Here is a 26778-nt window from a genome sequence, read left to right as displayed (position 1 = left end):
ACGTTGCCCCTGATTACAAATAGACACATTGCTCTTACGGCACCGAGAAAAGAAAATTCGGTGCCAAAAATTCGACGCGGGTACGCAAGTGAAGTTCTTCAAGACTTACCACACCGGCGCATGGCAGCCTTTAAAACCAGTTGTCCAACATCTAGGACGGCTTGGAAAGCGGTGTTGTAGTCATTTGACTGTAAGTAAAAATGTTGTACATTTTGCTGAGTCTGCAACTGTCTCATATCGGACAAAAACTATTTGTTTTCTCACTTTTCCTGAGTTTGGGGCATTGTGGGCGCAAAGATGGAAATGTTCAAGTCCAAGTGTCACTAATCCCGCTAATGGGGATGGCAATCGCCGGGAGGATTCCCAAGGGCGGACGTATCAGGCCCCCCGAAACGCACCACGAAGCACGGACAATTTAGAGTTGGTCATTTTAGTGCGCCAGCGAAAGCCGGATGTGGTCCGAAGACCGAGTCAGAGCCGAGAGTGGATAACACAAACGAAATATATTCTGAGTTAAGCAATACAAACATCATAAACACATGCACACTCGGCTGGTACTACTTAGAACTTCACAGTCTACACAACTGGTGTTAACACAACGGGAACTAAACGAACAGATCACGCGCTACAAATGCAATCTCGTGCATTACAACTATTCAAGAACAGAAAGTCCTGAATATTCAACGGCGTATCCAGTCCACAATTCTTGGGCGGTACTTGAATGCTTCTCTTCTAGGAAACACTCACGCGAACTCCAGCGCTGTCTCTCTTTGCGTTCCTCCCGTCGTCGTAACTTGTCACGGCTCACACGGCGTCGTCATCCGATTCTTCCAGATCGACGATCGACTGACCGCACATCGTCATAAACACGTCTTTTTTGACTGACGGAGCCACAATCAGCATAACTTCACCATCTCCGGACCGACTGCTCATTCACTGCTCGCTGGTCGTCGTTGCACGCTTTTTTCTCCTCTTCCCCGGGTTCTAGAAGCGTCGGGAGCGTCCTCCGGCATGCAGAACAGCCAAGGCTAAGGAACGCTCGAGATTTTTCTCGCCAGTTCTACTCGCGGCGGCTCGCGAGTGTTCTTCGCCCAGCGCAGGGACGAAGAAGACGTTGCAGTTCTTTCTCTGATCGATAAAGCGTGTTTGTTTGTCGTGCTCCGTGTCCTCGTCGATCCCACGTCGTTACACTGGTGGAGGTGTGGGGTAAGCTTCATGCTTGGCACTCCATCGCGGAGCTGACAATAGAGCCCGGAATCGCCACCACGCGTCCAAACACCGGTCCACCGAATCAGTCGCCGTCATGACCGTGTACCTCGCACCCAACCTGTCTATCGTGGACGTCAAGTCGTTTACAGACGCTGCGTTACGTGACTACGACAACAAGTACAAGAACCGTGCGTTTGTGCTGGTTGGGGACTTCAACGTGGACCTCACTGCCAATGACTGGATCGTGCAGCACATGCTTTCCAAATACGCACTCGGATGTATCCATATGCAACCTACCACTATCCGAAGGACGTGCATAGATTTAGTGTTTGCAAACTTCCCACTGCAGCCAGTACAAGAACCTCTCTTGCTTCATTTCACGGACCATAAACCGTCATAATGAAGGGACCTCGCAATCCAGCCGGCATGACAACGACAAAATCAAAAGAACAAAAACGAAGAAACGAAACAACAAACGAACAAGAACAAAATAAAAGTTCATTTTGTATAATATACGCACTGTCTTACGTCTTTCTAATGATGTAGTGGGGTACTTTCACGGGAAGAGTTATGGTTTACCGATCATCTCCCCCTCTCGAGCTTCGCCCACTTATCATTCATTCCGTGGATATGGCGTGATTTTTTGTGTTGTTTTTGTGAGTAGATTTGATTGAACTCCTCTATGGCTGGTTGTGAAAGTTGATGGATGGACCTGGCACCGACTATGGACCAACTGTACGACACAGGGTATGTCTTACAGTGGGGGACTAAGGAATAATTTCCACACCTTGGTTTTGTAGCGTTAGCTACACTTGCCTATCCGAGCCGATTTCGCGTGGAGGGTCATGAGCCGTGCTGCGCATGCGCGACGATCAGTGATGTCACACAGCTGGGTCACCGGAGCTGGCATCTCACGCACTCTCCGACACCACCGCGCGCGGCTCGTCGCTGCTTGTCTGCGCGTTCGGGAGCAGTGGCGTCGTAAGCGCGGCAGACACGCGGGCGCCGGCGCGCGCGCGGACTCCGCTACCGCCGCGCGCGGCTCGTCGCTGCTGGTCTGCGCCGCATTCGAGAGGAGTGACGTCGTAGCCATAGACAGAGTGACGCCGGCACGCGCGCAGCTATTCGCCTTCGCTGTGCAGTCGCCGTCTGACACTGCGCTGGGGCCGCTTGATAGCGCCTCTGACTGGGCGTTTGGAGGTGGGGAACGCCATGGAGAAGGAGAGCGCAAATGCTGCTCAATGGCGCAGAAGGGTAGAGAAGCTTTCCTCATCGAATCCCGAAGTAGTTGCCTGGCAATTAGCGGTTCAGCGTACGAAAAATGAACAGAAGAAGACTAATAATCCCAGACAATCTGGAAAGCTAAGAATAATCAGCTGAACCTTTGTTAACGCTACGTATATCCTGGCATAGCTGAGCTAAGCCACTGCAAATTTTTTTCAACGTGCACTTAAACCTAAGTAATCGGTTCTTTCAGCATTTCTTCAGAATTCTAGTGTGGCTGCAATAATGTGAATCCGCTTGCTCGACTTTTGTTGCATAGTAATTTAGCTCCTGATCTGCCACACAAGTAACTTCGATTAGTGAAAAAATGAACGTTGAGCACAAGAACACTGAAAGAGGAAACATTTGACTTTAAAGATGTAGCAGTGTTCCTTCACAGTAGTTGAACGCTCAGCGATGTCGTCTTCTTGACGCCGCACAATATCCTGAAAATACGAACGTCGACAATAAATATGTTTCTTGAAAAACACTGGGGTCAAAACCACGGTAAGTTTTCGAATTGGCGCACAAATGAGCGCCTCAATTTCTATGTAATTCGCTGCGTCCTGGTGGCAAAGTGAAAAGTAGGAAGAAACATTATAAACGCGCCGTGGCGTCTACGCAGTTAACGTGTCACTGGTTTGATTCCAGGCCACAGAAACCGCATTTCAATGCGGACTAAATGTAACAGCGCTTGTGTGGTGAGATTGAGATGCTCGTTCAAGAAAAACCAGGAGGTCTAAATTAATTTGGAGTCCCGCATTTGAGCATCGGCGGCGTCAGCAAGAGGATGCACATAATCATCACGTGACGGCGTCTCCATATGACTTCGTCATGACGTCATAGATCTCCATAATGTGTGAGGTCATTATGACGTCACCTAACCCGCATTCACATGACGACGTCATCACATTAGATCGCCGCTTGGCCAAAGGTAGGCCAATCACAGGGGCAGCGCAAAACCAGGTGGAGTGCAGAAAGCTTCCACAGGGAGTGGGGAATGATTAATACATCAACTGGGAAAAAAAGGTGGCTTGCGCCTTCAAGCCTTCTCAGGCGAGTGCATGACGAACCCTGTGAGTTTTCCTTTGTGGTCTTCACATGTGAAATCTCTGATGTCACAATTAACGATGAAAATATACAGGTGCAAATGTGCTAACAAAACATTCACGTTTATATTTTCGCCAGAATTGATATCCTCTGTCCTGACTATTTTTGTCACTGTGCCTTCTTTGCCTGAAATGAAGCGTTTTCTAAGCCAGTTACATCGCCGGAGTGCGAAGTGGACAGTGGAAAATGTTTGTTTGCCAAGAAGGTGGTTCATCAATAAATGAGGTTTCGCTCAGACAGGATGTTGCGAGCGTCACTTCATCATCAACTATCCTTAATGTGAGGGGTCTTCATCATCACCAGTCTGACTACGCCCACTGCATGGCAAATGCCTCTCCCATGTTCAGCCAGTCAACACCGGTCCTGGGATTGCTGCTTCCACGTTATACCCGAAGACTTCTTAATCTCATCTGCCCCCCTAACTTTCTGTCTCCCCCTCAAGCGTTTGCCATCTCTTAGAGTCCATTCAGGTACTCTTAATGACTAGCGGTTATCTTGGCTACGCGCTATATGCCCTGCCCATGCCTATTTCTTTTGTCCATGTCCATTTCCCGTTTTTTTCTGTGACCCATTCTGCTTCTTATTGTCCGTTAAAGTTACGCCTATCATTTTCTTTCCACTGCTCGCTGCATCGTCTTCAGTTTAAATTGAACCCTCTTTGCAAACTTCCATATTTCTGCTACGCGTGTGTGTGTCGGTGAGATGCAGCTCTTTTATACCTTCCTCTTGAGTGATAGTGGTAAGCTACCATTCATGATTTGAAAATGCTGCCGAACGGGTCTCACTAAGGGAAAAATGGTCACTTTCGTTCCCATTCACCCGAAAACAATAGCAATGGCAGCGTTATTTATGTTGCTAAATTGGCACGTGCTTGTACAGTGCATACGCGTCGATTTTGAGCCAAGTAATATACGTTCTTTCGTTTACACTATCTTCAGTTCATGTCCCATCGGTATAATGCTGGCTAGCACGCTTGCATCATAGGGAGCATCATCTTTAGTGGCCACATTCGTAGTGATACCACGTCATTACCTCGAGAATTTACTAACAGCAGTTTCTGTACTTGAACTTCCGACATTGCCATTCAGTTTCAATCCTTGAGCAATCTACATTGCTTGTGAAGCTTCTTTACTCGAAAAAAGTTGTACTATGCACCTTGTCAACGAAGGTTTTCTTGGCGCTGCCATAGTTCTGTCAGGGTTATTGTTAATATCCTTGACCCCCCAAAAATCCACTACTGAGGCTGTGACGTCAGCTTTTATTCTCCCGTGCAACAGTCTTGAGAAGAGGCGTTCGTCATCTGCGTTGAAAAAGGTCTATATTACATTGTTCTGAAGCCCGGTAAGAGTGTCGCAGCGTCGCGTTCAGTTGTCATGTAACATGAAACATGATTGCCCGACTTCTTCTCGAGCGATTTGAAAGCCCCAAATGATTTTTCTTCCTGCACTAGAAGTATCTGCGTTCGTAGCGAGAACTTCGTTGGTTATGGTGTTTAACTTCTTAGTTAAAGCGGCTCTGGTTTCGAGAGACGCCTAAGTGGAGGACTGCGGAGAACTTCGATCGTGGTCGTACAGCGTATGTGACAAGCGACGAAGATAGCGGTCTTGCATTGCATTCTTAGCGTTTTTCCCGGAGTGGGATGTTCTCATCACGACTGTTTCCAGAATTAGGCTCACTGGAGTGCAGCTTTACTTCGGAAGACTGTAAAAGTTAATGTATATTGCGGCTGGCAATTAATCAGAACACGTGGAGCTACCCGTTCCCATGTGCAGCTCGGATACGTTAGTGCGCTTGTTCATGTCTCTCATTCATCAGCACGGTGTGAAGATCGTATCAGTTTGTTCTTCCCTTCTGCCAAATTGTAATCTGCCCGGGGACATATCAATATGCATCAATACAGTTTTTTTCCCCGGGTCGTATATAATTGCCGCCTCAACAAAGCATGAGCGACTAGCAAAGAAATCAGAGGGAACCCAGTTGCAATTTCTTCGTTTCTTCCTCTTGTCCAACATTCTTGGTTTGCATAATTGGATATTACCGGAATAAACAAATTACTACAAAGTGGCGCAACTCTCATCTCGAATACTGCTTCTTTTCTGCGCTTCCTGACCTTGGCGAAATGCACTCAGCTGGAATGTGGAAATAAACAAAGCACAGCACCAGGATTTGTTTGTTCCCGCTTAAAGAAGGGCTCAAACACTCTGGCAGCTATGGTGAATGAGTCGTGCATATGTTTTCAAGATGAAAAATCCAGCGCGTGCGCAACATTCACAGATCTACTAACAGCAGGTAATAACAAGATTTTTATTATTACGCGACGCGGGTACAGTGAAGCCGCCGTTTCACCGTAGTGAACGGCCGCAGTGCGACAGCTGCTCCAGACGAAAACATTAATAGACCATGTCCACCGCGACGTAGTTCATTAATGCAGCTTTTTTTTATCAATGCTTCGTATGTGCCTTTGACGTTTTGCCTATGGGCAAACGAGTTAGGGACTACTTGCGTAACATTTTTTTTTTTTTGTTTTTTTACATAATGCAGCCGGGATTTTGTATATATACGGCTCGAGTCCTTCATTACAGTTGTTTGCGCCGAATGCCATGTCGCTTCCGAAGACCACCGGTGTCGAATACTGGACTCAGCGCTGGGCGAACCACATCATTCCTTTCCACAGACCTTCAGTTCATCCGTGAGTATATATGCAGGAAATACAAGATGCACGTTCGGAAAAGAAAATTTGCTCACGTATTACAGACGCGGCTAGAGGTTGCGTAAAAGTCGCTTGTTTCTTTTCTTTGCGACATAGACTTGCCCTTAAGCAGGCCTCTTTTATGCCAATTTACAGCGTGCTTCTGTGATCCGATTGCCTCAAAAATGAACGACGCCTTTACAGCTGGAAATCTGAAAATAAGCTTCATAATGCGTAGGATCTATCGGAAGCGTTTATTCTATGCTAGCGAGAGAGGATATTGTTGTGTTTTGTATAACAAGGTATGGAAAGATTCTCAATGTCAACGCGCGCGCTCACTTTGAGCAACGCTAGAGAAATTGTATTTCTTGCTGCGCGGGGTATTTGAGCTGTCGGCGGATAGATACTGGGCTACCGCACCGATTATTAAAAGTGACGTACAGCTACATAAGAATTCTTATTTCGCTTGCGGATTCAGGTGGCCAAGAAGTCGCATCAAAACAATGCCTTGTATACTGTTGGAGCATAATGCTAGGCACCATTGCTGGGGTTATTCGACGCGTAATACCAGAGTATCATAATTTTTTAATGAATCAGTAATAGCGAGGACAACGAACCAAAATATTACTTTATGATCAATTAGCTTGCCTAGTCTATTCGACAGAGATGAACACGGGTGAAGACAATAGGTTCACGCAGCGCTTCCTGCATGAATAATCCGTGTCTCGTACTTCGTAACTGTAGCGTGAGATGCGCTCCACGCTTTTGCCATTGCCAGACACCTACGAATATTGTCTACAACTGGCCGGTTTTAAAGTGTTGTAGAGCTAGGCAGCGTGGCACCGTAATAAACAATGTTTGACGAATAAACAGTAATTTGCCACGAGAAGATAACGGATTACAGGAATGAGCATAGTGTCACGTACGCGTCAGGATGTTAAATTTGAATAAATAAAATTGTATGGGGGAGCTACGCCTTTAATCGTTAATTATTGCGGATGTTACTATTTGCAGGTGTCAGGAACGTATTAGGGTTCGTCCTCTTCTGTTGGTGTTTTCTTTCTGGTGTGTGCGTGTGTGTGTTAATTTTTCTTGCTTATTTAGTTAATAATGGTAGACCAACAGCTCGACAGACTGCCCTTACGTACTCTACTACCGGCGAACGGTAGGTTGTCCAATAAACCGCTAAAGCAAAACACTAATGTTCTGTCGTTAAAAGAAAGCGCCAGGCGTGCGCGGACAGCGCAGCATAGTCCACAGCAAACGCCGGAAGACTGGCATTTCTGGAGCCTGTTATAAACTATATTAGGTCTACTAAAACAAGTTCGCTAGCAAGTTCCCCATTACGCACTAAATCATATTTTTGTGAAGTGGGAAAGCACTCACTCCTACGCCTTATTCTTCATTCTGCGCAGAAGGCGAGGATACCAGCTACAAGTATGTAGGCAATGTGCACTTTGTGATGCGACTGCTCATGACGATGAATAATTATGGCTGAGTCCTTTGTCATGGTTTTGGAAGATTAAACGACCCACTAGTTACGTAATTCGCATTGTGCGACGCCCGGTCTTTATTTCACTCTCCTACCACGCTATATACATATGTTAACGTAAGAAAGAGAGAGACGGAGGGAAATAACTTTATTCAGACCCTGAGGAAATGGGTCGTGGGGGCTTATTGGGCTTCCTTGGCAACCAATGCAAGTGCACTTGCAGGAACCACTACGCTATAAATCATCCTAATTTTTGGGAAGTAGGGAAGCAGCCACTAAGCCATTTTCCGTCATTCTGCCGTGGCATCCGCTAAACGCCTGTAAGCATTATGTTCACTTTGTTATGCTCCGATGACGATGAAGAATTATGGCAGAGCCGTTTTTAATGGGTTGGAAGCATTCAACAAACCACGCGTTGCACAATTCGCATTGTGTGACGCCTGTTACAAAATTCGCGTTGGTGACTTTGGTTGTTATTTCACTCTTCCACCATGCTCTATTACACATGTTAATGTGGTTCCTTCCCGACACGAAGCCTGTGTAGGGTCATTTTGCAAAGCAGTTTCCAGCGCCGCCATGGCACTGAGGTAGAATACTGGGCTACCACGCAGAGGTGCGAGTTCGAACCCTGCTCCATCCTGGATATTTTTGCTTGTTTATATTTTTTTTCTCATGTCGCGCGATAGCGGTTACGGACACCGGCAGCGGCGGCGGACAACTACGGCGCCAAAAATGGCCGTTATTCTGATCTCATAACAGCTTTCGCTGTCAAAGAAAAAGAAAATGATTCTAGGTACCACGTATTCTACAATGGAAGAACAGTAAGCTAGGCGGTACGTAGCGCATATGCTGGCCGGCCGTGTGATGCAAGAGTTTCAGTAATATAATATATATATATATATATAATATATATATATATTCTATATATATATATATATATATATATATGTATATATATATTGAAACGGGTATGAGCCGAGCGAGAAGAAAAGAAGAGACGTGAACTGGTCGAGCCTACCGACGCCATCATTCCCTGACCATCAACCTCGCCTGTAAATAAACATAATTCAACCGTACCCGTAACAGCTTTGTGGTGGAGGTGCGGGTACTTCGATCGAGACGACGGAGCCGCTGCCGTTAGGTCTACGCCGAAGCCGACGCAATTGTGAGGCAAATTGTCCGCGAAGAACTGGAACGACACACCAAATCGGCGGATGTCGAACAGCCTGGTTGCGCTTCTAACCAACACCACGAACCTGCATCGGCTGTATCCGCATTGGTCGGCCATGTCAGGCGGCGCAGACTTTCGAGTCGACCAGGTGCGACAGCACCGAAAGTTCCTTGCCCAATGACATGACGCACGACCAACGCACTCGTAGGGATACTACCACGAATCGGCACTCCGAAGACCGTGTTTTCTACACGCAGCGTCCCAGAGCTTATCCCGAAGCCTACAACGTCGGTCGCCCATCGCCTGTCTGCTACAGCTGTGGTGCCGTAGGTCATCGATCTCTCGTTTTGTCGCCGGCGACGCCAAGGCAAAGTATACGGCCTCACCACGCCTTGGCCTAAACCTTAGAACGAAGGCATTAGGACGACCATTGTGCCGACAGAGACTTAGGGAAGTAAACACCACAGGCTCGCCACCCGAGGAATTACCTTCCGTCATTACAACCAGAAGAGTGACTCGCCAGCTTCCGACCGTAGCCTTACGCCACCGACCAACGCCACGCCGTTCACCGTCACCACGCGACGTTCTACGTCACCACCATCGTCGGGAACTAGCCGCGCGTGCCGATGGAGGTAGGTCGCCGGCCTAGTCTCCGTCTCTGCAAACTACTCCTTCTTCCTATTGTGATGGTCAAGAACAAAGTGTGTGTGTTAATTGTAGTGTACCTGTCACTGCGTTAGCGATACTGGTGCTACGTTTCCGTCATGAGTGTGACTTTCAAAGAAAAGGCTTGGTCGGAAAGTTATGTTCCCGTGGAATGGTGGTGTGACATTTCGTGGTGTCAGCGGAGAGTGTCTTGTTCCCCTTGGTATTTGTGTTGCAAGTGTTTTATTCGGCGAAGAACATCTCATCACGGAATTTCTTGTTCTACCACGGTGCATTCATGATGTGATTCTCGGGATCGACTTTCTTCAAGACTGTGGTGCTTCCGTTAACTGTGGCACAGGCGAAATTACGTTGAATGGCGCGCTTCTCTCTACTCTTACCGATACATCCTTACCAGAGGAAAACTATTTTGTCGTATCGAATGATTCGCTTATAGCGCCGTGGTCTCTATCGCGTGTTCCTGTTAATGTTGCTGCGTCCGACCTTTCATCGTTCGACGCCCAAACCCAACCACTTGCGACGGGTTGCGTGAAGAAAGATGTACTTGTGCCGCGTTCTCTCGTGACTGTTGTGAATGGAGCCTCAAATTTGTGGGCTTTCAATTGTTCTTCGGTGCCTGCTATTCTCCCGCGCGATATGAAGCTCGCTAAATTTGACGAAGTTACTTACAGCTCTATTACAGTTTTAAGCGAGGAGGAGCAGTCTCAAAAAAGCGACCTCAACGAAGCAGTTCTGAAGAACAGGTCTTACGGATGATCAGCAAGTCGCTGCCCTCACATGAACGCCACGCTCTTGCACGAGTCCTTCTGACACATCTTTCTGTCTTCGATTTCACACAAGGGGACACGGAGGCTTCACTACCACGTTCTCGTGCTCACCACAGAATTGACACCGGATCTGCACACCCGATTCGTCAAAAGCCATACCGCGTGTCTTCGACAGAAAGGACAGTTATAGCAGAACAGGTGACTGATATGTTACGAAAGGGCGTTGTGAAAGAGTCATCTAGTCCGTGGGCAGCACCAGTGATCTTGGTAAAGAAGAAGGATGGATCGTGGCGGTTCTGTGTTGATTACAGAAAACTAAACCCGGTCACCAAAAAGGATGTGTATCCGCTTCCTAGATTGATGATGTCATCGACTGCCTACATTCCGCTGCCTACTTTCGTCGCTGGATTTGCGATCAGGGTATTGGGCAGATACCCATGCACCCAAAACGACAAGGAGAAAAACGGCCTTCGTGACGCCCGAACGGCCTTTATGAATTTAATGTTATGCCGTTCGGCCTTTGTAAGTGCGCCAGCAACGGTTCGAACGATTTATGGACACTATACTTCGTGACTTAAATGGGAAATTTGTTTGTGTTACCTCGATGATGTGGGTGATTTTTGGCAGCACACTGAACGAGCATAACAGACGCCTCAGTCTCGTTTTGGATTGCGTAGAAAAGGCCGGCTTGATCCTAAACTCAAAGAATGTCGTTTCGGTGAAACGGAGACGTTAGTACTTGGCATCTCGTGGACAAAAACGGTGTGAGGCCAGACCCACGAAAGATCGAGGCCGTCAGCTCTTTCGAACCACCTAAGTCCGTGCGGGAGCTGAGGAGCTTCTTGGGCTTATGCTCGTATTTTTCGTCGATTCGTTCCAAGGTTCGCAGACGTGGTGCATCCCCTAACATGTCTTCTCCAAAAAGACGTGCCTTTCAAGTGGACTTCGGCTTGCGACGAGGCGTTCCGCCAGCTAAAGTTTCTGCTAACGTCGGGGCCTATATTGCGTCACTTCGATGCTTCTTCGCCGACAGAAGGTGCACGCCGAGGCTAGTGGCATCGGCATCGGTGCCGTACTAGTGCAGCGTCATCAAGGGGCTGAACACGTCGTGGCTTATGCTAGCCGCTCTTTCAGTAAGGCTGAGCGCAATTATACCGTGACAGAAACAAGAAGGCTTGGCAGCTGTTTTCGCGGTACACAAATTTCGACCTTATATCTACGGACGCCCGTTCACAATCGTCACCGACCACCACGCTTGATGCTGGCTGGTGAATCTCCGTGACCCAGTGGACGACTTGCACGTTGGGCGCTTCGACTACAGGAGTACGACTTCGTCATCTCGTACAAGTCTGGACGTCACCCACGCCGATGCAGACTGTCTGTCCCGCCTTCCTCTGACGACGACCGAGTGTGATGAAGACAGTTTTGATGACTGCATTGCCCACAATTTCTGCCACATTCCCAGACGCGACGACTTTCAAGACAGAACAAAAAAATGATATTGGTTTGGAACCACATGCGTCGCTGCAACGCGTCCTGGAGCCACCGTCGCTTTGTGTCCGTGACGGCTTGCTTTAACAAGACGAATTATTCGGCTAAAGGCGCACGCTTCCTTCTGGTCGTGCCCACAGAGTCTGCGATTGGAAATACTGAGAGCCATGCACGACGATGCGACCGCTGGTCACTTCGGGTTCATCAGAACTTTGAACCGGATACAGGAGCGCTTTTACTGGCCAGAATGCGAGACACCGTCAAGCACTATGTCGCAAGTTGCGAACAGTGTCAACGCTACAAGCGCCCTTCGACTTCTCCGCCAGGCCTTCTCCACCACTGTCACCGGCCTCGTCTACCATTTGAACAGTGGGTATTGATCTTTTAGGCCCATTTCCACATTCATCTAACGACAATCGATGGGTGATGTATGTGTCGACCATCTGACCCGCTACGCAGAAACGGCGGCCATACCATCTTCGACAGCTGCGTGCGTTGCAATGTTTTTGCTTCGATTTATTATTCTTCGACATGGTCCTCCCCGTGTGATCATTAGTGATCGTGGTCGTCAGTTCGTCGCGGACGCCGTAGAAGAACTGGTTCGTCTGTGCAATTCGCAGTTCCGCCATTCATCGCCTTATCACCCTCAGACGAATGGGCTTGTAGAGCGTACGAACAGAACTCTGACTAACATGTTGGCCATGTACGTATCTTCCGACCACAAAGACTGGGATGATGTTCTCCCCTTCATCACTTATGCTTATAATACTGCATGCAGCATGAGACGACCGATTACAGTCCATTTTACCTCCTTTACGCACGTCCACCGCTATGCTGCATCGACACGATACTACCGTTTGACTTTCATAGCGACTACTCTGTCGCCAGAACGCTGTGTCTTGCCGAAGAAGCCGGCGGATTGCTCGCCTTCGTACTGTGCATCGCAGCAGCGATCGAAAGAACGCTATGACAGCCACCATCAGGCTGTCTCGTACTGTAAAGGAGACTTCGTGTGGTTGTGGACCCCGCAACGTAAACGTGGCTTATGCGAAAAGTTTTTACCCCAGTACACGGGCCCGTTCGTCATCGTTGATCGCTTGAGCGATTTGACGTACGTGGTGGCGCGCTTGACGTCAGCTGGCCGTCGGTCAAGCCGGACCCAGCTGGTACATGTTGCCCGTCTTAAGCGGTTTCACTCTACACATACTAAGTGATTCGGACTCGCCCAGCGGGCTTCGTCTGGGAACCGGGGAATGAAACGGGTATGAGCCGAGCGAGAAGAAGAAGAAGAGGACATGAACTGGTCGAGCCTACCGACGCCATCATTCCCTGACCATCAACCCGCCCTGTAAATAAACATAATTCAACCGTACCCGTAACATATATATATATATATATATATATTATATATATATATCATATATACTATGATTTTCCTTTGTTATTGTACTTTCTTGCTTGTGCTTATTGTTTATTGCACTTTGTTGCTTTATTCTTGCTATTTATTGTTGCATGTATTGGCCACCCCCCCCCCTCCCGTGTTCTGTTTTAAGCATCGGGACGATGCTTCTTCAGAGGGGGGCATTGCCACGTGCGTTTCTTTATCACTTTTGCTTTTTTCGGTTTTCGGCCACAAAGACTGTCAGCAACGCTCAGCGCGAACCGCGCCTCATTGTTCGAGAAGCTTCGCGATCATTGTAGATCGTTTTGTTAAGATTGCGCGCAAGACGCGCACGCTCGAGTTTACTCTAGAATTTGCACGACAGCCGGCGGTAGCGCTGGAATATTCGACGGCACATCTTTAAATGCCGATGCGCTTTGATCGACGGTCGACGCTCTGTCCGCCGCTATCAGTGCATTGCTGTAGTTTGTCTTTCAGTTTCCCGGACACAAGTTCGGCCAAATAAAGTTTCATCTCTGACGTGCTGACTGCTGCCTTCGACGACGTCACGACGACGTGACTATATATATATATATATATATATATATATATATATATATATATATATATAGCTGATGTTTTCCTGTTTCTAACGCGGTTTCCAAAGAGACACTCTCAAGCAATTAGATTAAACTATTGTGTTTAGAACAATATGTAATTTATTTGAAGCACTACATACTCTACTGCGAGAGAGCGGTGTGTCGTGCCAGAAAATCTATACGGCGTAGAAAAATATTTCCTTTCTTGTGGTTAGGAACAGCACGAACTATTCACAGCAGTGTGTACACTGCTACGGTAGAGCTGTATACAGCTACAATTGGTACAAAACTCAACAACTTGCCACGATAATTTGCTGTTCGCGCAATGTACGCCTCAGGTGATTCTCATGCAACATCCATGAGAACGTACTGGCTGATCATCAAAGTTGAGTAATCGTAACCTAAGGTTAGACAAAGTAATTCCACTATTGCACTTGCCTTTCTGAAACACATGTGGAAATTCTCTCTAATTCGTTCTGGGTACTATAACTGCTTGATAGCTTAACGCATAATATTAAAGCAACGCATCACTTGTATTGTTAGATATTGAGAAAATCTCTCATGCATATGTTGAAGTAAACTTACTAAAATGGTATATCTTTCCCGGTAAAACTACCTTGAGATGCAACGCAAGGTGAAGGGAAATCATTTCGATCACTTATTGTATAATATTGGGTCATTTCAGGTATCTTAAAGAAATTGAAGATGAATTCACCGCCGCCAACAAGAAACTCCGTGTATTCATTCCCATGTGCGGGAAAATGCGTGAAATTAAATGGTGAGCTTCTAGTCTTAGTCTGTCATTGCAAGTGTAAATATTGCTTCTTCGCTATATTATTCACTCACAGGTTCTATGAGAGGGGCCACACTGTCGTGGGTGTAGAAATTACGCGGCAAGCCATCAATGACTTTTTCCAAGAAAACGAGTTCACGGCCACTGAAGTTTATTGCCCAACTACAAAGTGTCCAATCCTTCAGGTGAGCTCGAAAATTATGATAGGCTTAGTTTTTGTTAGGCACAGTAGAATTGCTCACAAATCTCTTGGCAGCAAGATCGCAAGAATAACAGTAAGATCAACATATAATGTATTTTTCAAGCCCATACATACACGTTTTCTATGGCCTGAAGAATAGCAAGGCTATTTCTCGTACCTGTCACTTCAGTTAGCAATAATCTTGATTCCACCGAAACTGTTGGCCACCAGCAATGATGAAATTAGGAAAGCCTTCGCTTTAGGGCATTTCTTCAAGTAAGTAGCAAAGCTTGATCTCCGCTTACCGAAATCATTATTCGTTTTGAACTCCCAGGCTATCTAAAAACTCTGAGCCAACAACACAATAATCTACCAGTTTTGGACTATAAATACCACGCGATTTCTTTTACCCATTTTTCAGCAAGCTAATATGGAGGCAATGAAGCATTGCCTCAACGATGGTTAGGATGCATACAGCTTCATCGCGACCTGCTTTGGCTATGCTTTCTATTGAGGCGCAAGTAAAATCGTCTGTGCTGTACTCCTACATTATTTGGCCTACCGAGCCGTTAGAAGAACTCACCAGTGCTTACTTCTTCGATATTTACCTTTCGTCGTTCGTGATATCATGGCCTCATCCACTTTCTTGTTTAATATGATAGTCCTGGGTGTGCTATATCCCGCGAGGATCATTAATAACCTATGCCCACATCAGGCTAGGCGAAATAGCTGTACCCTGCCTGGAGAACCTGTGGGCAATTTATTTGCCATCACGTAGGTAGCCGCTTCCGGTAAGTCGCAGAGCAGGGCGAACTTGTCCACCTGCAACCGATGCTTTGCTATCCGCCACGCGTACTCGCGCAGGCGCCCCAGACGCCGTAGGATACATCACTCAACGTCGTGCCAAAGCCGGCGCTTCCACCGGCACCGTCGATGCGCCAATGCACCAAAACTTTGCCTATTTGTCTATTAGATGCGAAGCATCTGATAGCGGAGTTCAAACCGGTGGTGGTGGTGTGCGGCGTGACCACCCTTACTGCGCATGCGCATACCCTCTCCACAACCTTTCTATCCTCCCCCTCACCACTTCTCCTTTCCACTTTATCTCTCCTCTTTCCCATCTGCACGTTCCCTCTCCACTTACCCCCTCCCCTCCCCCTCTCCATTCTTCCTCTGAAACGCGAGATAGACATGCCGAAATTTTCTCCTGCGCAACGCCGCGATGAGCGCCAGCGCATGAGCGCCCCTTCCCCTCTCTCTTCTCTCTTACACTGCGCCCCTCTCGCGCGCCTCTCGACCACGTTCCCCGCTCGCCCTGTGAGAATTAAGGGCCAGGCTAGATGGAAGACAAGACGCGCGTAGCGTTCCTCTTCGCGTTCCACGACGCGAGGTCGGTAGCATGCCCATCGAATGCCAACGGAACGCGATCGCGCAAGTGCTCCGGTTTCGCATCGCCTCATGGTCCCCATTAGCGCGAAATGGTGTAATATTTATGAAAACGCCATCACCTGGACGGGTTGGACGAAACCCTGATTATAGTGCCCTCATAACTGCTCGTTCTCGTTGAGATATGTAAGACTTACAAACACCTTCACAGTGACGGTATAATTAAATGTACCGGAAGCGATTACATCTATCACATAAAATCTTGTTTTACCTCTTCTAGTTAACAGATTATCTCCTTGCTAGAACTTTGTCACAAACAGTACTTTAGCGAAACAGGAGAGCCTGTTATGTTAGATGAAACGGCAGTCACGCAGACATGGCATTTTAATGTGGCCCGTCATAACTTCGATTCAGCACACCCAGTTATCGCAATATCTACCCCTGCCTTTTCTTCTCCCCAAACCCCGTTTTTGCACTTGCCCTCTCCTCCGCCCTTTGGTTAGGGAAGAATATACGAAGTATTCACGATTACCTTCAACGGTGGTCTAGTGCTTCTCGCGCTCGACTGCTCACACGAGGTCGCGGAATCGAGTCCCGGCAGCCGCGGCCACGGAGCGGCAGCCGCGGCAGCCGCGGAGGTGAAAACGCTTGAGTCCCGTGTACTTAAATTTGGTTCCACATTAAAGAACCCCAGGTGGTCGAAGTTTCCGGAGCCATCCACAACGGCGTCTCTCGTAATCAGGGGTGCTATGCAGGATGGCCCGAGTTTGGCGAAACTCGGCATCTTTCCGAGATCTGGCGACACCCACTTTTGAGCAAGCTAATAGTACGATAAGGTGAAATCCATCCCTCAGCGCGCAATTCGTTCCATTGGTTACGATGGAGCGCGGCTTCACGTCAAGGGCGGTCGAGAAGGTTGGGTGGTGTCGCAAAACTAGAGGCACCTCTTTCATTTGTTTGTCGTTCCCCTGAGTGCAGGAAAAGTGGCAGAAAGCTCTACCAACTATATTTTTTTATGTGTGCGCGGGCCGTTTGAATTCATTTTCAAGCGTTTAATGTCTGCAGCAAGTATCCTTTAGAATAATCAGCACCGTGGCCTCCGAGATTAGTTCCGACCGAGCGCCTTACAACACCGCGGCTAGAGCTAATCGCCGAGGCCACGTGTATAATAACCATGGTCGGCCTGTACATTCTAGCGCGTTGCTCGGCCAGCGAGCGCCCTTGTCATTCTCTTCTTCATCGTCTGCTCGGTCCCAGAGCACGTGCGCCCGGCTGATTAGCTAATTGGCTGGGCGGTATACCTAGCTAAGTCAGGACGTGCTATGACGAAGCTGATTAGGCCAAATCTTGCTAAGGTCGAGCTAACTAAGCCACGTCTTACTAAGACCATGCTTATGAAGTCGTGTAAAGCTAAAGACAAGGTAATTGAGATCATGATAAATAACATGACGCTAATTAGGAACGTGCCATTAAAACCAAGATAATCAAGACCTTACTCGCCGAGATCGTGTTAATTAGAATCGTGCTAATTACGAATATGCTACTTACCTCTGTACTATCCAGGACCTTGCAAATTAAACCTGTGTAAATAATGCCGTGGTAATCAAGGCATCATTAATTATTGTTAATTAACGCAACGCTAATTATTAGCGTGCTCATTAGGATTGTGCTCATTAGGATTGCGCTAATTGCCTCTGTACTATTCAGGACCTTGCGAATTAAACCTGAGTAATTATTGGTGCAGTATTTGAAACATCAATTAATGCTAATTAACACGACGATAATTAGGAGTGTGTAGTTAAAACAAAGATAATGAAGACCTTACTCACCGAGCACGTGTTAATTGGGAGTGTGCTAATTATTGGTATGCTAATTACCCCTGTACTTAATTAATGCCGTGGTAATTAAAACGTTAACAATTAAGAAAGGACTATTCACTATCATGTTAGTTAAGACCTTCCTAAGCAATAGCACCAATATTGAGACCGAACTGACACGGTGATTACACCGAAGCAGACCAAGCATACTGAGTAGACGAGTCACGTAAAAAGGTGGAACAAGCTAAGTGATCACAAGCTCCACCGATGGCCCAAGCCCTGCACAAGCACTGCAAGCTGAACAAATTATTTTATATGCAAAGAAGCCGCTGAGTAGCGTCCACCGCATGAAACACTTGACAGGCGCACCGGCACTATGACAGTCATGAGTTGAACTGGGGCCTTTTCAGAATCAACGAGTTTGTGCCCGAGTTCGCGCGTCAATCTATTTGACTGACAGACGCCCGCGGCGAAGAGCGGGTCCGCCCACCGCTGTTCCTCTTGCGAGGAGCAGTGCTCACGCAACAACGCCAGCCAGCGGCACGATTCATCTGAGAGCTTAATCGCACAGACTATGCACACACGCACGAAGAACTAAAGGTTATATCATCACGTGGCTACGGTGCCTCGCATTCAATTTCACCGCTCTCACGACATACCACTCACAGCTACGAAGCAAGTGCCCCTGGTGCGATTTGCGGCAAGAAATGTTACTATTACTTGTTTGCGGAGACACTGTTTCTACCGATTCGCTAATACGAAAAATGTTCATACGTGTAATGTAAGTATAGCAGTAACCTGTCCATTTATTTATCTGTAATATTCCAGAGAAGCGAAACGAGCTGCACCAGAGTGCTGCGTGGTCGCCCTTGTTGCCTTCGAGAGTGGAAATTTCCATGCACTAGGTGGAACGAAAGAATTTTCCGAAAGAGAACAAACGCCCACGAACACGCCCGTGGGAGGCGCGATCATCAGTTGGCAAAAAGATAGCGCGACAATCACGCTGACGTCGCTGCACTGTAAAAATTTTTGACTGAGTGGCGGCGCTGACGCGTTCGCACGCGGTATTCCTTTGAAAACCGCCGCAAATGCCGCGCATGCGTTTGTGACGCCATGCTCGTTCTTGTAGCCGTTTTTATCAACGCTGCTATTGCGTGCTCCGCACTGCCTTCCTGTCGTGACCGTCGTAAGGCGGGCTCGGAGCAAACTCGTGTGCCCGAGAAGCTCGGGCCATCCTGCATAGCACCCCATATCGTGAATTTGGGACGTTAAACCCCAGATACTTACGAATTATTACGAAGCATAGACATACACGCGCAATGGCACGCTGTTGCTTCCTTGAAGAAGACAAGACCACTTGAGGAAATGATGGCTGGGAGCGACGCTCACATTTGAAGCATTTTTCATCGCATTGTTTCGTGTAACTAAAAGTTGCCCAAAATCAGCAGGTATGTGGTTAAGTGCTAAAAATTTATTGCATAATTTTTTTTTGCAGACAATGGACAAGCGCCTGAGCCTTTACTGCTGTGACGTCATCGACTTCATAAGGTAAGAGCCTTTGTATTTTTTTTTTCGTATGGAAGTTTCGCAAGGATACAAAAGTTGCGGGGTCAAATTGCATATGGATAAGAGTGGAAAATTCAGCACCAATGCAGACGTGACGCGGCTCGGGCATCTCGTACGCCCATGCCATGGACGCACACGTGTTAGCAAGTCGTTTTGCAATGTCCTTCACAAACCATATATGCGCCTTTATAAAATAGTAACGGTAGAGCACTTCTGCTTAATTGAAAGGTATTGATCATTACTTAAATAGCCTTTCTTCTCTGGCACTGCTTGTAACGTACGGTCAACCGCTAGCAGTTATGCTGATAGTCTTCTCTCGAAATAGAATTACACGTAACCATTGTTGCCAAAGAGCTCGTCGCGTTAAAAGGGAATGGGAAATTTTGTGCGCAGTGAGGAAAGAGCCAGGCCATTTATTAAGTGAGCGATGCGTCTTGGATGTAGCGATACTGTCGATTGATGCTGACGTCGGAAAGAGGCTGTCAGCCACACGCCCTCGTGGTCCGCAAACTTATATGGTTGACTGTACGTGCTTGTCTCCTATCTTTTACACACCTAAATTATGGCGATAACAATCAGGTAAGCTTCCCTGGCAGTGAACGCCGCTTTAAATTGGGAATGTGTAAGATTTCGTTGACGAACGGATTAGCCCTAGTATTAGAAATAATGAACTCGGTCGAAACTCAGTGTGCCGAGTCAAAATGACTTAAGCTGTATTCTATATTCCGGCTTGAGATCCGTCTATTGGATGATGCATGTTGCATTGAAACACAGTGCACAACTGAGCAGACAATAAGAGAAGACAAAGCCTTGTCCTCGTGCTTTCGTTTGCACTGTAATTGAAGTAATATTTGTAGCCATTCCCCTCGGTGGTTCACCATAAAAGACTTAATTGTAGCGAAAATAATCATAACGTAATAAATTCAACAGCTAACAGGCAAACAAAATATTACTACCACAATACTTTTTTATGCATATTTTTTCTTTTTCATTTGCGCGCAGTTAGCTCTTGACATGTATCAGCAGCTAGCCCAAACATGTGGTCTTCTAAATACTGAGTTCATGACAGATGTGATTATGCAGCTTCATTGTCAAAATGCTCTAACTTCCAGAAACGGCCGCGAACGTGCGACAGTTAAAGCTATATATCTTGTCGTCGCTGTAATCGATCCAAGACGTAGCCGCCGGTTCAATGAAAACAATAAAAAAGAAACTGCAATATTTCTATTACCACTTCTCGAAAGTTCATGTTATTTTAATGATTCATCGCGTTGCTGCGACGACTGCAGTCGTTCGATATATATTATTTACGCTAGCTCTTGGCACCTGTCGTCTTTTATGTTGCTCCCCTGTCCAACTCTAGGGGTAAAAATCTTCTCACATGCACATGTTCGAGCAAGTGGGCTTTTTGTTCTAGCTAACGTTTATAAAAGGCTAGTATGGTAATTCTCACAGAGATATGTGCGCAAGCCAACAGGAAATGAAAGAATCACTGCAAAAAGCGTGGTGTTGAATGGAGGTGAAATGCCACAGGTCCGTGTAGAGGTCCGTGTATGCGATTCCAGTGCACGTTAAAGAAGACCAGATGGTCGAAATTTCCGGAGCCATCATAGCATAGCTCTGCGGCGTCCGTCATAGTCATGTCGCGGTTTCGGGACGCAAAACCCCAGATATTATTATTAATCATGGTACTGAAATGTGAAATTCGGAAGTGCCGGCGAAAGACGGTAAGAAACACCAATCAATAAGCGCCTCCTGACTAGCGTATCTACACACTTGCGTTCTGGGCCACACGTGCTTAGCGTGTTCCATGTCGGCTTCCAGGTCCAAACCCGGAGCGATGGATGTGGTGTTTGACCGGGGCACACTGTGTATCATGGAGTCCCAGGAAGATCGGCTGAAGTATGTCATACTGTATTACTACTCTCAAGTGTAGGACACAAATTGGAAGAATTTGGTACGAAATTCGTGTCACTCAAAGGCAGTCTTCTAAACGAAACAGCAGTGCCCGCCGTTAACGCGCCATCGCGGTCCTTTCTTCGCTATCGCTCAGGAGTGTAGCCAAAATTTTTTTCGGGGGCGGGGGGGGGGGGGCACCTCCTTGATCTGATGTGGGCGTCGGGCAGGCAAATGTGATCGCGTGTCATTTTAAGCTTGCATGTGTCACGGATTCGGGGGGTTGCGGGTGATGGACTCGGCCAAGACTCGTTAACACCAAAACACATTTAATAAACGAACACACGGCACTCAAATATATATATACATATTAGATGTACAGAAATACAATCAAACAAACTTAAACTGTAATAAGCTATTTAACTAAACTGCTCCACTCATAGTCTGCTTCAGTCTTAGAACAACTGATACATCGGATTGGCCTTACTTGGCATTGCTGAGGACATGATACATAACCAATGTCCAGTCTGTCGTCGTTTCCGTCGGGTCATCTGTCGTGGCTCCTGATGTCGCCACACACTTGATGTCAACTCTGCAGCTCGACGCAGCAGCCGTCGCCTGTACACAAGCAGGTCGTCGTAGCTGGCCTGACTGCTAGGCCCAGTAGGCCTAACGTCGTCGTCGGCTGCTTCACCCGGCGTGGCGTTCCACCGCTGACGTGGCGCTTCGGGGATTGCCTTCGGCGGCCTGCTGCAGAAGGGGGCTTGCGTCAGGAACACTGGTACATGCGGTGCGCGGTAGCTGCATCTCCGAGGAGTCTTGCTCGAACGCCGTCTCGTTCGCCGGCAGCACCTCGGGACGCCCGCGTCACCAGCCGCACACCCGAACGCCCGTCGCCAGTGCACAGGCTGGCGATGCAACCTTCCGCTGCCGAGTCCACCCAGACAATCCCAGCTCACCCCGCTTTGTGTTCTTTCACGGCTCGGTTCACGTGCCACGAGCTCTAGAATTTTTCCACGCACGCGCTCGTGCCGACGCCAACGCTTCTTCGTAGTCTTTCTGCCTCCGAGGGGCTCTTACTCGTGACAGCATGCCATGGCAAAAAAAAAAAAAATCAGGTGGGGGGCACGGGCCCGGGTATGCCTCCCCCCCCCCTTCCCTGGCTACACCACTGCGGTCGCTGAAGTTTATTTTTCACCCTGTTATCCTGTTATTGTTGTAAGGCTATCGTCATGATAGAGTCCTGACCACGCCATCGTGGCCACTGTCGTTGTCGCTAACTGTCGTCGTATTGTCACCATCACACCCGACTTTCAATTCCAGTCTTCCCACGCAGTACATTTCACACCGCCTTCCTTAACGCCCACCAATACGGTCTATTTACTTCATTTCAAATGCGGAGCACTTTAGGGGCACAGACAGTCGTCTGGTGCCATCTGCTGTCATCTCATGTTGTCGCTTGGCGTCACGCAGGCAAAACCACGTATAGCATAGCCATGTTAGTATAGTACAGCAAGGGGGCGCAAAAGGGAAGTGAGGGTGAGGAGAATAAATGTTAGGTGATGAAGAGGGAAAGGAGGAGAAGGAGGCAAAGAAGGAGGGGAGGGGAGGAGGGCGGCGTCACGCAGGCGCCTTGTATAGCATAGCCATGTGCAGCGAGTACAGGAAGGGGGCTAGGCTAGAAAGGGAATGGAGGATTAGGAGCAGCGATGATCGTAAGGAGGAGGGAAATGAGGAAGGAAGAAGGCAAAGCATAACGTGGATATGTGCAGTCGAGTATAGCAAGGTGCGGAGAAGCAAAGTGAGAGTGAGAAGAAGGGAAAAGAAGCAAGCGGAGGGTAAAGCACAGCATAGCCGTGTATTATATAGCAATGGGTGGAAAAGGGTAGAGAATGTGGGGAGAGATGTGAGGGTGATGAGGAGGGGAAGGCTAAAGCGTCGCATAGCCGCGCACAGTACAGCATATAGCAAGAGGGTGAGGGGTGATGTGAGGGTCAAGAGAAGGGAAACAATAAAGAGAGGGAGAGAAAGAGATGAGAGGGTGGCACTGATTGGCAAATGAAAGTATCTTTTCCCGTCATGGACACCGAGCAGGCTTCGCGTCTGTAACGCGAGCGCTTGCTTGCCCATGAACGCCAGCGTATCCGAAGGGCAGACGATTCGCTGCTCTGACACTTTTTAAGTTTTCGCGTTGAGTGGAACTGCATACATTTATTCCTTTATCAATAATTCGCCTAATCCTGCTGTCTTCGTTCGCTTGTGTTCGTGTCGCCGTTGTAATGTCCTCGTCTTCGTATTGTTACAGCAACCCTGTCGACGTGGTGTCCTTGCATCATTTCCTGGTGCTTCAGCCAGTATCCGCAAGACAAGGACACCGCTCAATCTTACGGATAATGCGAATATGTGGTCCATGCACGGTGCATGGACGGACGGGGCGGTACAATAGAGCTTTTGTTGTTGAGCCAGTTACTGAGGACGATATTAATAACCTTTGATGTGATCTGTGACTGGAACCAGAGAATAAAACACTAGCAGCGTGAAATGAACCAACGTTATCACGACGGGACTTCGTAAGGAAGTATACCTCAATGTTTGGCACTACTAAAGAGCTTAAGATTCCGTGCGTCCGAGATAAAATATAACGTATTCAACTGTTCTGTAGTGTCAAATCCAGCAAGTCTTTAATGTCGTATCCATGCAGCGAAATGCAAAGCTGGGAGTTCATTGATTACTATCCTGTCGGTAGTAAATTTAGCTATTCCTCAACATCCAGATACATGAATCTGATGAAGAGTTTACTGGCACCAGGGTACACCTACTTCCTCACTACCTTCAAGCACGACGATCAGAGCTACCGAGGTAAGTAAAGATGCTTTGAAGAAATGTCTGACTGGTGTAGGAGGATACCAATATCGAGAACTAGGTTAATTTCTGTGTCATGCAATTAGCAGAAACAAGTGGTGGCTACTGTGCTCATAGGCAAGCTCTACTGGAGTACGGTGTCGTATGGGTACAGTAAAATCGGATACAATAGCACACTGCCAGCTGAAGAAACAACAGTACCAGAAATGTCGAAAAGTTCAATCTTCATCTGTGACATAAAAATTCGTGAATATTGTTGAGGGGAAGAAACAACATACACAGCGTGTAGATAATGGGTACAACGCTGCCGAATACCAAGAGTGTTGCAGTGTCAACTTTGTCATTGTAAATCCGTGCCATCTCGACGTGATATCAACCGCTGGTGTTCGCCAACCGATAGTAAGTGCTCCGTCTTGGGGATTTAACTCCGGCGGGTGATCGCGCCTAAAATCGTGCCGAGTGTCACAGTTGAAAGCAAGAGGACAGGCCAGAACGATTGCCGGCGCATGTGGTTATAACAGGACTGAAACTCGGGCTTCTGTCTTCTGCCCGTGCGTGGCTGCGCAGCCGTTCGATTATGAAGCATGTGGTTATACTCGCGTGCCGTACACCACTTAGGTGCACGGCAGTGGGCGCATCTTGAAGCTAGGTCAATACAACCTGGGAGAGATGCGCAGGAACACGGATCGTCACCGCAAGATGCCGTTGTGGACGAACGTCTATAGGGAAAGGTCAGGATGTGTTGAGAGCAGCCTTTCTATACTTAGCAGCAAAGATAGGTAACGGCGTTGTTCAGCAGCTATGTCGACGAAGTTTGTATTGGAGGGAAATAATGCTTCACGTTCATGTTCTGCCAAGAAAGTCTACGCCTCGGTGATGCTATCCAAATTTAACCTAATATGACTATGACTCACTGTGTGTTAGGTGAATATGCGCTATTTCTGTCATCTGAGGTTATTTAACGCGCTCCTAAATCTATGTATACAGGAAGTTTCACAGATGCGATGCTAGAGTGATGGCGCAGGCTAAACTGTCGAATTTGACCAGCGCTCAATCAAAAATGAAAAAAAAAGTAGACAGCGGATGCATAATTCAGACCTAAATGAACAAGCAGTTGCATTTGTGAAAGATGCTCCAGGTTGGTAATATGTCATTGCTGTATATTGCTATGGTCTCTTTTACTGTCGCTAAGACGACTCGAAGACGAAAGCCTCAGTGAGGATGCACTAAACACTGAAAGACCAAATCATATTTGTACGAGCCATTTGCCTCATCGCACCTTATTTCGTGACTGTCGAGCCTCCTGTGGCATTGCACACATCTTCCGCCTGCCATACAATACACTAGCCCTTGCTCCGCGCCTTCCATAGCCGCCCTTTCCACGTAACTCTGGAGCTGCCGGTATATCGAGTCACGTGAACGCCGCATGCATATTTCAGCAGCAGCCGGCACCGCTGCGCAGAAGCTTTTTTTGTCACCTGATACGCCAGGGGATCGCCTTCTTGGTTGAATGGCCTCGGCTTCACGCTCCCAGCAAGACAAATTGAGCGCGCAGCTTGCGCGGCTCCAGCAATTCTTTTGGTCACGTGGCTTTCAAGTGTGGGACACTTTAGGGGCCCGGGCTAACGTATGCTGTCGTACGCTGTCATCACCTGGGGTAACGCAGGCATAACTACGTACAGCATGACCGTCTGTAGCATATTGAGCGCGCGCTCCCACCGGGGAAAAGTCTTCTTCCTTTTGTTCTTCGAGCGCCTTGATGGTGGTATTAGTGCGAATCACTTTAGAGGCCCGGACGGCCGTATGCAGTCGTCGTTTGGCGTAATGCAGGCGAAACCACACATAAAAATAGAAAAAAGAGGAAGCTAGCGAGATATAGAAAGAGAGAGAAGGAAAGGAAAAATAGGAAGAAAAATAGAAATAAATAGAAATACAGACAGAAAAATGCAGAAAATCTGAAAGGATCAAAACAAAGAAAAAGAGGAGGAAAGAAACAGAAAACCGAAGAAGGACAGAGAAGGCTGCCCAGCTCCGCACTTCCTTCAGGCTTGACACCGTTAATGCAAAGCTGCTTTAATTTTTACTGCTTCGTGCTCTCGTCGATTTTGTATTCAAGACTCCATGGACATGAGACATACAGGGCTTCGCCTTAGGTGATATATTAGGTGTTAAGAAAACCTGCCTTGGAGTGGACCTGTAAAATTCTACAACCGCAAGATGTCCCCATTCATCCAGTGTAGGTACGGCTTTTGTAGCAGCCAGCAGCGGATCGATTTATCACTATCAGCGCATTTATTTAGTAGCAGTTATGTGCACACTCTCGGCGGAACTTTGCCGTCACTGTTACTGTCGGCGTCGCTTCATGTTCCATAATAGTCCAAATCGATAACATCACCTCACGTATTGTATGCTCTACCAGCGACTAATATGTCGCGAGCG

At 47.5% G+C, this 26778-nt stretch overlaps 1 protein-coding gene and 1 long non-coding RNA gene across 2 annotated transcripts in view; both read left to right on the top strand.

Moving 5' to 3' along the window:
• Window positions 1-26778, top strand: part of LOC119400542 (thiopurine S-methyltransferase-like) — a 164220-nt gene that overhangs the window by 81809 nt on the left and 55633 nt on the right. The gene's annotated exons all lie outside the window — the stretch shown is intronic.
• Window positions 6180-14810, top strand: LOC119399266 (uncharacterized). The gene is made up of 3 exons (XR_007417062.1): window positions 6180-6271; window positions 14524-14616; window positions 14687-14810. It is a non-coding gene; the product is annotated as an uncharacterized LOC119399266 (long non-coding RNA).

Source organism: Rhipicephalus sanguineus, chromosome 7, assembly GCF_013339695.2.
Source record: "Rhipicephalus sanguineus isolate Rsan-2018 chromosome 7, BIME_Rsan_1.4, whole genome shotgun sequence".
Taxonomy (NCBI): domain Eukaryota; kingdom Metazoa; phylum Arthropoda; class Arachnida; order Ixodida; family Ixodidae; genus Rhipicephalus; species Rhipicephalus sanguineus.
This window is presented reverse-complemented; position numbering and strand designations above follow the sequence as displayed.